General features: G+C 42.1%; 1 non-coding gene across 1 annotated transcript; it reads right to left on the bottom strand.

The window, feature by feature from the left end:
* Positions 1-462: 462 nt before the first annotated feature.
* Positions 463-535, bottom strand: TRNAA-AGC (transfer RNA alanine (anticodon AGC)). Its single transcript has one exon. It is a non-coding gene; the product is annotated as a tRNA-Ala (tRNA).
* Positions 536-11,642: the final 11,107 nt, after the last annotated feature.

The raw sequence follows: 11,642 nt of genomic DNA on the forward strand, positions 1-11,642 counted from the left end.
CATAACTTGAGTTCGAGGTGCACATCATTCACAACTGAATGTACCCATTATTTTCCTTTTCACAACTAGCCCCCTGAAATATTTTTTATGGGTTTTCTTTGAAAGAAAAACATGACGGACGCGCACAAGGTATTCGACGAAATGTAAACGTACGACAACAGGTCCAGCGGGGAGCAGCATCGCGACCGCTTTGAGCTGCAGCGCGGCGACTTCGGAGTCAAGTGGCTGCCAGTGAGGATGGCATGGACCTCACTTGCGAGCGCCGGGCAGCCTCGTCTACCAATGAAGAACGCTGAACGCCGACCCTGCTGCCGTGTTGGACGTGCAGCCACCGCGCAGGATGGTGAAATCTGATGGCAGCAGCGGATCACGGACAGGTTATTCACCATGGTCGGCATTGCACATGCACACACACGATATATGCCGCCGCTCCGCCCAAGACAAAAAATTAAAATTAGTAATTGGAGAAGTGGGGTATCGATCCCCATACCTCTCGCATGCTAAGCGAGCGCTCTACCATCTGAGCTACATCCCCATCAACGCTCAAAGCAAATCCGTCTTTTATTTCAAGGCAAAACATTCGAGAACAAAGCAGAAACCCAAAGTAAGTATTTGTTTTCTTGACGCAGAAAAAAACTGAGTATACACGAACAAACCACAAGATACAATGGGCTGGAATGCAGAAAACAAACTGAGTATACACGAACAAACCAGCATTGTGTGCATCGCATGTCCGGTGGACAGTAATTAAGCTGCTGATTCGTTTGGAACGAGCATCCATCCACTCTAGGCTGAGTGTTGCACGGTAACCCAGTCATTGTTTTTCTTTTTCTTTTGCGAAGAACCCAGTCATTGTTGATATTTGGGATTCCAGGGTCCCGAAAAATGTAATGATCTTCGGGTGGCTGTTCTATCTTGATCGTCTCAACGCAAGGAAAGACTTGCACAAGAAAAACATTCTGGACACGGATGCTTGCCTAAGATGCCCTCACACGGTACAGGACCGTGCACATCTCTTTTTCTCGTGTCCGGCAGCTCACATGATTTAGCGGGCAATCGGTATCCATCCTCTTTTCAAGCCGATTGGAGATCTCTTGCGCACAACACTATCGGAGCCATGCTGCCCAGGGGTAGCTCCTTCATGTTCCTTCTAATTCTCTGAAAGATTTGGGATGCAAGGAACAAGAAAGTCTTTCAAAGCCTTGAGATCGATGCAAGTAGTTATGTTAAAACTATTCTAGATGACTTGATTGTTTGGACCCATCGGCTTATGTCCGAAACTCTCAAGGGCCACGCCGGCCTGTGACATGAGTTTCTCTCCTCTCTAAACCCGCGAACTCTTAACACTTGATAACTTTTGAAATATATTCAGGCAGGGAGCTTTCCCCCGGTGACCATTTCAAAAAAAAATAAAAAAATCAGACATCTGCTTATACTCGCCATTTTTGCTGGTCTTTTCGTGTCTTTTTTTTGCCCATTGCTTTGTCTATTCTATTTCCTTGAGAAATGTCAGTTATAAGATGTCCCTAAGGGTGTCTTTTCAAAAAATAAAAATAAAAAAAAGCCATCATGACTCAGTACATTCTCATGTAATTCAGTTTTCTCTCCTTCACTGATGTTAATTTAACCCAACTTAACCAGTTAAAGTGAGTACTAGACCCTTGTATTGTATTTTGGGTTTAATTCGACCGTATATTTGATTTGCAAAATATCGGTATGTCATAAAATTATATTACTGACTTGTATTGGCATGAAGTTTACGGAAATACCACTCTTTCTGCATATAACTTATACTACCTCCGTCCTGGTTTATTGGTCCCCTTTGTTTTTTATGCCAAATTTTGACTAAAGATTTAACTAAAAAATGTTAATGCATGTCACAAAAAATTATATCGTTGAATTCTGAACATAGTTTCCAATGATATTATTTTTTTAAGATATGCATTAACATTTTGTTAGTTAAATCTATGGTCAAAATTTGACACAAAATACGATGGGGACCAATCAGGACAAACATGACGGAGGTAGTATGTTACTACGGAAATGTATAGTCAATTTTGGCTCAAATTATGAGGGGGTCTAGTAAACCCAAACGGAGGAAGTAATAATACTCCCTCGTTTTTATTTACTCCGCATATTAGAGTTGACTGAAGTCAAACTTTGTAAAGTTTGACCAAATTTATAGAAATGAATATAAATATTTAGCATAGCAAATCTATATGATGTGGAAGTACATTCAACCACGAATCAAATGATATTGATTTGTTATTGTATATGTTAATATTTTTGTCTATAAACTTTGTCAAAGTTTGTAAAGCTTGACTTTGACCAAAAACTAATATGCGGAGTAAATAAAAACAGAGAGTACTACAATTTGTAAGATGTGTGACTTGTCATAAATGAAGTCAGCTTTGTAAGATCTCAACTTCTCATAAATGAAGTCAACTTGTAATGGATGAAGTCAACTCGTAAGATCTCAACGCAAATCTCAGCTTCCAACTTGGTGCACTTTTTAGCTAGCTACCCGGATCTGCACTCCATCTATATATTCAGTACGTACAAGATAGTACAAGTTATACCCACGATTCAAATCTTCAGTGCCTACAAATAGCGTCGTACTATGTGCACGAGCAAGACATCGCATTTCATCTGCGTACACAGTCCTCTTGCTAATGTCTATATCTTCCTCGCAAACTTAGTTAGCCTTGCGTGCACAGCACAGTCCACGCCACAATAATGGCTCCGCGTTCAGCCGCTCTCGCTCTCAAGGCAGCCGCCGTCGCCGCCATTCTCGCCATGCTGGTTGCGCCTTCTTTGGGGCGCTGCGGTCACCCTCAGGCGCCGGCGCCGGCAGCCCCACCGCCGCCAACACCCACACCACCACCACCACCACCACCTCCGGCACCGGTGCCGGGGCCTGGGCCTGGGCCAACGATATCGTGCAACGACTGTTTTTCGCAGTGCTACTCACCATGTGAAGCCTCCATTGCCTCGAACTGCAGCAGCTACTGCGACGGGGTTGAGTATGCATGCAACTCCTGCAAGATGGACGTGACCGAGGGCTGCAAGAAAGCAAACAACTGCACCGGCAGCTGCGACGAGTGCAACTTCGACCCTAGCCCTTCGTGCGTCAGCCCCTGCACCACCCGATACTGCGACCTCTGCCGATACGGGCTGGGGCAGCAGTGCCGGGAAACCTGCCAGAAGGAGTGTTCTGCGCCCAAATGCGTACCATGGAGCCCTCAGAACTAGGTGGTATCATGTCATGCCCACAGTGTCTGCCGGTGCATTCATCTTCATCTATATATGCATGCAGTGTGTACTCCGATCTTTTTTTCTTATCTGAAAATAATACTACCTCCGTCCTGAATTACTTCTCGCTGAAATGGATGTATCTAGACGTATTTTTAGTTCTAGATACATCCATTTTTCTATGTATTTTCGCGACAAATAATTTAGGATGGAGGGAGTATGAGAGGAGAAAGATTTATTCCTCCTATTTTCGTGTGTCACCCCTCTTCTCAGCGCACATATGCACCCCTCTCTCTCTCTCTCTCTCTCTCTCTCTCTCTCTCTCTCTCTCTCTCTCTCTCTCTCTCTCTCTCTCTCTCTCTCTCTCTCTCTCTCTCTCTCTCTCGGGTGGGAGAAAAGCAAGGCGGGAGTGGGAAGCAGGAGTGAGGTGTGGTGTGGTGGCACCGGTGGGCGCGGCGCTATCTCGCTTGCCCACCAGTGGCTTGTTAGCATGATATGATAACCAAGCTTCATTCCAAGATTGGCGAAGAGGGTGAGCGGCGTTATCGATGGCAATGAACTACAAGTCGTGCCGTGAGAGGTGTCTAGATCCAACCTCTCCACCTTCTACAGTTCTTGATAAATTATTTGTTCAGTTTTCATTCATGATTTTAGGTCGATTTTGGTGAGGTTCACCAAGCTGGACAATGATATTTTTTTGATCTGGAGAAGTTCTTTAGTCGCCATGTCCAGAACATACAAGCACCACTACAACAACGGTCTCCAACGTACAGTTTGGTTGTACTTCTGTTGTTTTGGAATATTTCTGAAATTTTATTTTGGTTCTACAAATCGGTTTGAGTTCATCGGTGAAATGCCTCTCGGATGTCATTGAAGTACTTCTGAAATTCCAGTGAAACATGCCTGTTAAATTTCTGTGCAGAGTCTTTATGATGGTTCCGTAATGCCACTGAACATTCATTTTTTTTAAATTAAGTTTATGTGAATTGTCTGTGGAATGCTTCTGAAAACCATTGAAAGAAAACTGTAGAAACTGAATTTGGTCAAAACGTTTTTGAAAATCGAACGAAAAGAGATAGAACTAATTATTGAATCTTATGTAAAAATTACCAACATTTGTGTTGTTTGAATCATGTGAATTTCATATTTCTTAAACAATTAAATTTTGTTGGAAAAGTTGTGAATTAGATCTATAACTTTACTGAAACAAGTTAAATATGTGAAAGTTGATCTCGCTTCCTAAGGTGTGTTGTTTTGAAGAAAAAAAAATCAAATGGCTCTATCTTTGAAGAACTTTGTTAAAACTAATATTTACACCTACAGTACAATACAAAATCAGTGTCATTACAACCATCATTAAATGTATTTTTCCATAGTTTTTATATACACCTTATATTAATCAACGGAGGTATATTGTTGTTTTTATAAACTTGATCAAAGATTTAAATTTTTGAATTTCAAAAAACCAATGCCCTTGTTTTACAAGGAGATATTCGAGCACTGCAATCTTTATATTACTTAATAGTAACACAGAGAGTATGCACATGGTTATACTAGTAACACACAGAGTGTGACACGCTAGCTAGATACCAATACTAGTATGTCATATGGGCATATGCTACAAATCTAGAGGCAACTTGGACGACGGATTTATGCACAACATGTGTAAAGGAGGTTTTGGGCAGTAGTGCAGTTAACTCTAAAGAAAGGAGCATGGTTCAAAAACTGAACGAATTTTCCAATATTTTGGTAATTTCCGCGTAAACCGGGATATTTGTAACTCAAAATTTCGGGTGATATTCTCTAATTTGAAGCAAAATTCAAATTTGGTCAACACCCATTATGAGTAAATTTCGTTGGATCAAGTTCTGAAATAATTTTCCGACGCTCTGGTGAAGACCGAATTTGTTCTGTTGCCAAAATATTAAACATTGGACCAGAGAGAGAAACTCAGAAGGTTCCATATACTTGTCAACGTGACCGCAACATGTACAAAAATTATCTCTACACTTTTAAAAGACTCAGTTGGTGATGATGATGTGTCTGCCATCCATAATTTCTAACCATTAGATCTGCATCTAACGATTGTGAGGTCAGTTGTGGCATTTTTGCAACAATACTCCACTTCTCTGCTCCAATTTGCAGAAAGCCCCTTAGTATCTTGAAACTAACCACATCCCTCCCTCACCTCATCAAAACAGCCCGAGAAATATATTTTAAGTGAAACGTAATATATTTTTAATGATATATATATATATATATATATATATATATACCAAAATTAGAGTGTTTTTCTTTTAAGTGTGTAAACATGTATTATTCTACTTTGTATCTGTTGCAAACACACGGGCACACTGCTAGTTAATTGAGCTAAAACTAACTAGTCGCACACGCCGGCCGGTGGAGATCCATGACACCCAAAATCAACTAGCAATGGCAAGTACTACAGTCGGTTGCACGAGCAGTATCTTGAGCCGTTTGGCCGTCCTGGCAAACTCCCTGCAAGAGGTCGATCGATTCGATAACTTTGTTAGTCGCGGCGCCAACGATTTTGTGTTGCTCAACCGGATTCGATGCATAGACAGGGAAATGAAACCACGACTTACTCCCACGGTGCGTCTCCGACGAGCATCCAGTCCCCATCCGCGTCCTCGTAGGTGACCGCATATGGGTCGCGACCACGGCAGCAACCATGCCCCTCTGGCTCCTCTCGTACATCTGAATCACCTTGGGGCGTGTTTGGTTGCCGTAGGCTACAGTATCTGCATTGCATATCCTTCTCCACTCAGTCTGGCTCTTGAAAAACAGCTTCATATGCGACATCTGCAAGTTGATTGGTTGCCTGCATATGGACTGCCTGCATTAGGGGATCAACTTTGGCATTTTATCTGGTTGCCTATATTGTCTCGGCGCATACAACTACACACTGTTTGGTTGCCCGCATGAAATATGATTAAGAGCTAGCACTTGCACTTAGCATACAAAGTTAAGAGCTAGCAGAGAAAGGGGGAAAAGAAATGCAGTGTGCGCCAGTGCGGACGTTCCCTACATGGGCACAGCGTATGCCCCCAAGTTAAGGGAGACAAACCAGCCACTGCCACTCGTCCATGCTTCGCCCACTCCAGTCGGGATTTAGGCACCGGATTGCGTGGCTCATTTGACCGGTGTATGTGCCATCTCATCGAAGATATCTTTGAAACATCGAAGGGACACATGAAATGGTGCACACAGCAGCCATATCTAATCGAACCCTAGACTCTAGAAACACCCTTGCCAATCAGGATCAGGTTTTTAACTCTCAGCTAGATTGACTTCTTTGTGCTAGCTGCAGCTGTTCCATTGAACCTTTGGTACAAAGGATCGAGGCTGGTACGTGGTATCAAGTCCAGACCACCGTTCATCTTTTTTTTTTGCGAGAAACTGTCGATTTATTCATCTTCAATCACGGCAGTACAATGAACACCAGAAATAATAAAAATTACATCCAGATTCATAGACCACCTAGCGACGACTACAAGCACTGAAGCGAGCCGAAGGCGCGCCGCCGTCATCGCTCCTCCCTCTCCAGAGCCGGGCACAACTTGTTGTAGTAGACAGTCGGTAAGTCGTTGTGCTACGATCCCATAGGACCAACGCCCCAGAACAGCAATCGCCGCCGATGAAAAGAATTTTAGATCAAAAGCATCCAACCTGAAGACACATGAAAAAAGACGAACAAAGACCGGATCCGAGCGAATCCACCAAAGACAACCACCGATCAAATCTCGCGAGATTCGCCGGAGACACACCTCCACACGCCCTCCGACGATGCTAGACACACCATTGGGACAGGGGCTAGGCGGGGAGAACCTTATTCCATCTTCAAGAAGCCGCCGCCATCTCGTCTTCTTGAGCAGGACACAAATCGTAACAAAACTTGAAGAAGCACCTGAAAACGGAGCCCTCCCGCCGGCAAGGGCCAGGATCCACCGCGCACCCATAGCCCTAAGGGCACAAGAGACGTGGGAGATCGGCGGCGCCGCCGACGGGAGGCAGAAATCCTAGCCGCCTTTTCTTGGAGGAGGGAAAAAAATAAGTCCACACCACCGACTCACCAAAAACAAAAGGAGCCGAGACCACCGAACAAAGGTAGATAACTGGTACTCCCTCTGAAAATACTTGTCATTAAAATAAATAAAAGGGGATATATCTAGATTTATTTTAGTTTTAGATACATCTCTTTTTGTTTATTTTGATAACTAGTATTTTCGGACGGATGGAGTAGGAGCCACGTACAGCGAACTGCACATTCTTGATGAAAGAGAGCCGTCTATGTCTATGCCTGCCGTATCCTTCAAAAGCTGAAAGCATTTCAGTTTACGTCGCAACCAGCCTCTCCTTGCGTTGCACTTGCACCGAGCCGATCTCTCCACCAAAAGTAGAGATTCGACCGCCAAACTAGCGCGCATGACAAGTATTATGCCGGTTAGTTAATTGATTCGATCGTCTGGCCGGCACTAGCTACTATCATGCATATTATACTAGTGTATAATACTTGTTTGATAATAACGAGAAATAAACTAAACAAAGAGACACGGATTTTTACGTGGAAATCCTTGCGGAAGAAAACCACGGACGCACGCAGGCGCAATCACTATGATGAAGAAGTATTACAAGAACGATACGACAGACCGTCTGAGGTGCGACTACATGGGGTATATATGAGGGCAATACATGGGAGTCCTTGGAGGACAAGTAAACGAGTTGTACTCGTACGCGTCGGTACCAACGCAAAGGCCCACACCGTATGTACTACGTCTAGTCCAATACGGTAGAATTTGGATCACAATTTAACAATCTCCACCTTGAGCTAAATTCCCTCCAGTAGTCAAAGAAAGTGAATAACTCCATCCAAATCAGCATAAACACCTTGTGCGTCAAAGTCCATAGGACTAGTGAGAAATACCAACTAAGCCTGAGCAGAGCTCAAACTTATTGGTAGGAACTGACTTTGTCATCATATCAGCAAGATTATCATGAGTACATATCTTGCATACCTTCAAATCGCCTTCAGCAACAACATCTCGAATATAATGAAATCTGACATCAATGTGCATTGTCCTCTCATGATACATTGGATTCTTTGTAAGATATATGGCACTTTGACTGTCGGAAACTACGGTAGGGCAAGATGAATCTCCACAAAACTCAGTGTACAAACCTCTCAACCAGATAGCTTCTTTGCATGCCTCGGAAATAGCCATATACTCGGCATCAGTAGTGGAACAAGCCACAATAGACTGCAAAGTTGCTCTCCAACTCACAGCACAACCACCAATGGTGATAACATAACCTGTGAGTGATCTTCTCTTATCCAAATCACCAGCAAAATCAGAATCAACAAAACCAACAAGTCCATCTCCAGTTTTCCCAAACTGTAAATAAGCATTAGAAGTACCTCGCGGGTATCTGAAAATCCACTGAACTGCTTTCCAATGCTTTTTTCCAGGATTAGCCATGTATCTACTGACAACACTCAATGCATATGATAAACTAGGACGAGAACAAACCATGGCATACATAAGTGAACCAACTGCACTCGAATAGGGAACTCTAGACATGTACTCAATATCTTCATCTAACTTAGGACATAAAGCTCATGATAATTTGAAGTGTGCAGCTAACGGAGTACTCACCGGCTTGGCATTATGCATATTAAAACGACAAAGAACTTTATCAATATATCCCTTCTGACTTAGATATACTTTTCCAGACGGTCTATCTTTGGATATTTCCATACCAAGTATTTTCTTTGCTGCACCCAAATCCTTCATCTCAAATTCATTCTCAATTGCTTCTTTAGTTCATTAATATCTGACATACTCTTTGCAGCAATAAGCATATCATCAACATGAAGGAGCAAATAAATAGTTGAACCATTGACAGTTTTCAAATAAACACAACTATCATAATTAGACCTTTTGAAACCTTGAGAGAGCATAAAGGTGTCAAATCTCTTGTACCACTGTCTAGGGGATTGCTTCAATCCATACAGAGATTTCTTTAACTTACAGACAAGCTTTTCTTTTCCAGGAATAAGAAAACCTTTAGGTTGTTCCATATAAATATCCTCTTCTAATTCTCCATGTAAAAATGCAGTTTTAACATCCAATTGTTTAAGCTCAAGATCATGCATGGCAACAATACTGAGTAAAGTGCGAATAGAGCTATGCTTCACAACAGGAGAAAAGACTTCGTTATAGTCAATACCTGGAATCTGACTGTAACCTTTAGCAACTAACCTTGCTTTATATCTTGTCTCATCATTAGGAGAAACACCTTCTTTCCTCTTGAAAACCCACTTGCAACGAATAGGTTTCTTCTCTCTAGGTAATCTTACTAAATCCCAAGTGTCATTCTTTTCAAGTGATTCCATCTCATCATGCATAGCAGTCATCCACTTATTACTATCACCAGAAATAATAGCCTCGGAATACGAAGAAGGCTCAACATTACCTTCAATTTCTTCTGCAACAGATAAAGCAAAAGAAACAATATTGCACTCTTCAATTAACCTGTCAGGTTTATTAATACCCCGTCTAACTCTGTCACGTGCGAGATTCCAACTGGGCGGAACAATAGGCTGATTTGGAGTGGGAGTGACATGATCATCATTAACGACGGGTTCATCATGTGCATCAACAATTTCATTACCAGATGTATCACCTGAATCAATAACATGCTCCACCTGAATAGTAGGCTCCTGAACAATAGGCTGTTGTTCACTCTCAATGGGAACATTAGTAGATGAAACATCATGTAACATAGCAGATTCATTAAAGATAACATTTCTGCTAATAACAACCTTCTGGGTTTCAGGATTCCACAATTTAAAACCTTTAACACCAGACTTATAACCAAGAAAGATGCACTTAACAGCCCTAGGCTCCAATTTCCATTATCAACATGAGCATAAGCAGTGCAACCAAAAACTCTCAACTGTGAATAATCAGATGGTGAACCAGACCATACCTCAATTGGAGTTTTCTTATTAAGAGCAATAGATGGTGAACGGTTAATGAGATAACAAGCAGTGGAAGCGGCCTCAGCCCAAAAACGCCTATGCAAACCTGCATTGGACAACATGCAACGGGCTCTGGAAATAATGGTCCTGTTCATACGCTCAGCAACACCGTTTTGTTGAGGAGTATAAGGAACGGTGTAATGTCTGACAATGCCTTCAGACTTGCAATAATTATTAAATTGCTTAGAACAGAATTCCATACCATTATCAGTGCGAAGTATCTTTACCTTCTTTTCAGTTTGTCTCTCAATCATAATCTTCCACTCCTTAAATGCTGAGAATGCTTCATATTTATGCTTCAAGAAATAAGACCAAACTTTTCTCGAATAATCATCAATAATAGTCAGCATGTAACTAGCACCACCTAGTGACTTCTTGCGAGATGGTCCCCATAAATCAGAATGCACATAATCAAGAATACCTTCAGTTGTATGAGTCGAAGTGTTGAACTTCACCCTCTTGTGCTTGCCGAAGATACAATGCTCACAAAATTTCAATTTACCAGGTTCATATCCATCAAGAAGACCTCTCTTATTTAACTCTGCCAAACCAAGTTCACTCTATGTCCAAGACGCATATGCCAAAGGTTAGCAGCATCACAATCAGAATTCTTTGAAATAACCGGAGTAGCGTTACCTGAAACGGTAGAACCTCGAAGGTAATAAAGACCATTGGTTGAACTTAAGTCACCTTTCATCACAACAAGGGAGCCTTTGGTGACCTTCAAAACACTATCTCCACCTGAATACTTGTACCCCTTTGCATCAAGGGCACTTATAGAAATAATATTTCTCTTCATCTTCGGAATATATCGCACATCTGTCAAAGTTCTGATTATGCCATCAAACATCTTGATTCGAATAGAACCTATGCCTTCAATCTTGCATGGTGAATTATCAAAACCCAAAACGGAACCAGCAGAAGTAGTGGAATCAAAAGTATTAAACCAATCTCTATGTGGGAACATATGAAAAATGCATGCAGTGTTAAGTACCCACTCATCATTGGTCTCAGCACATCCAGCAATAACGACAAAAGCATCATCGGTAATATCATCACGAGCAACGTTAGCAGAATTTTCACCTTGTTTGTTACCTTTTCTCTTTTCCTTGTTTTGCAACTTGAAACACTCTGAGATGTCATGCCCGTCTCTCTTGCAATATCTGCAATATTTCTTGTCTCTGGATTGCGACCGGCCCCTGTGGCCGTTCTTACTTTTGCCTCTGTTTCCATTATTGGAGTTCTTCTCCTTTGTCCTGCCACGAACAGATAATCCCTCGGCTTGGGATGAACTCGAACCATCATGAGGCACCATTAATTTCATCTT

The sequence above is a fragment of the Triticum aestivum genome, chromosome 7D, assembly GCF_018294505.1.
Source record: "Triticum aestivum cultivar Chinese Spring chromosome 7D, IWGSC CS RefSeq v2.1, whole genome shotgun sequence".
Lineage (NCBI taxonomy): Eukaryota > Viridiplantae > Streptophyta > Magnoliopsida > Poales > Poaceae > Triticum > Triticum aestivum.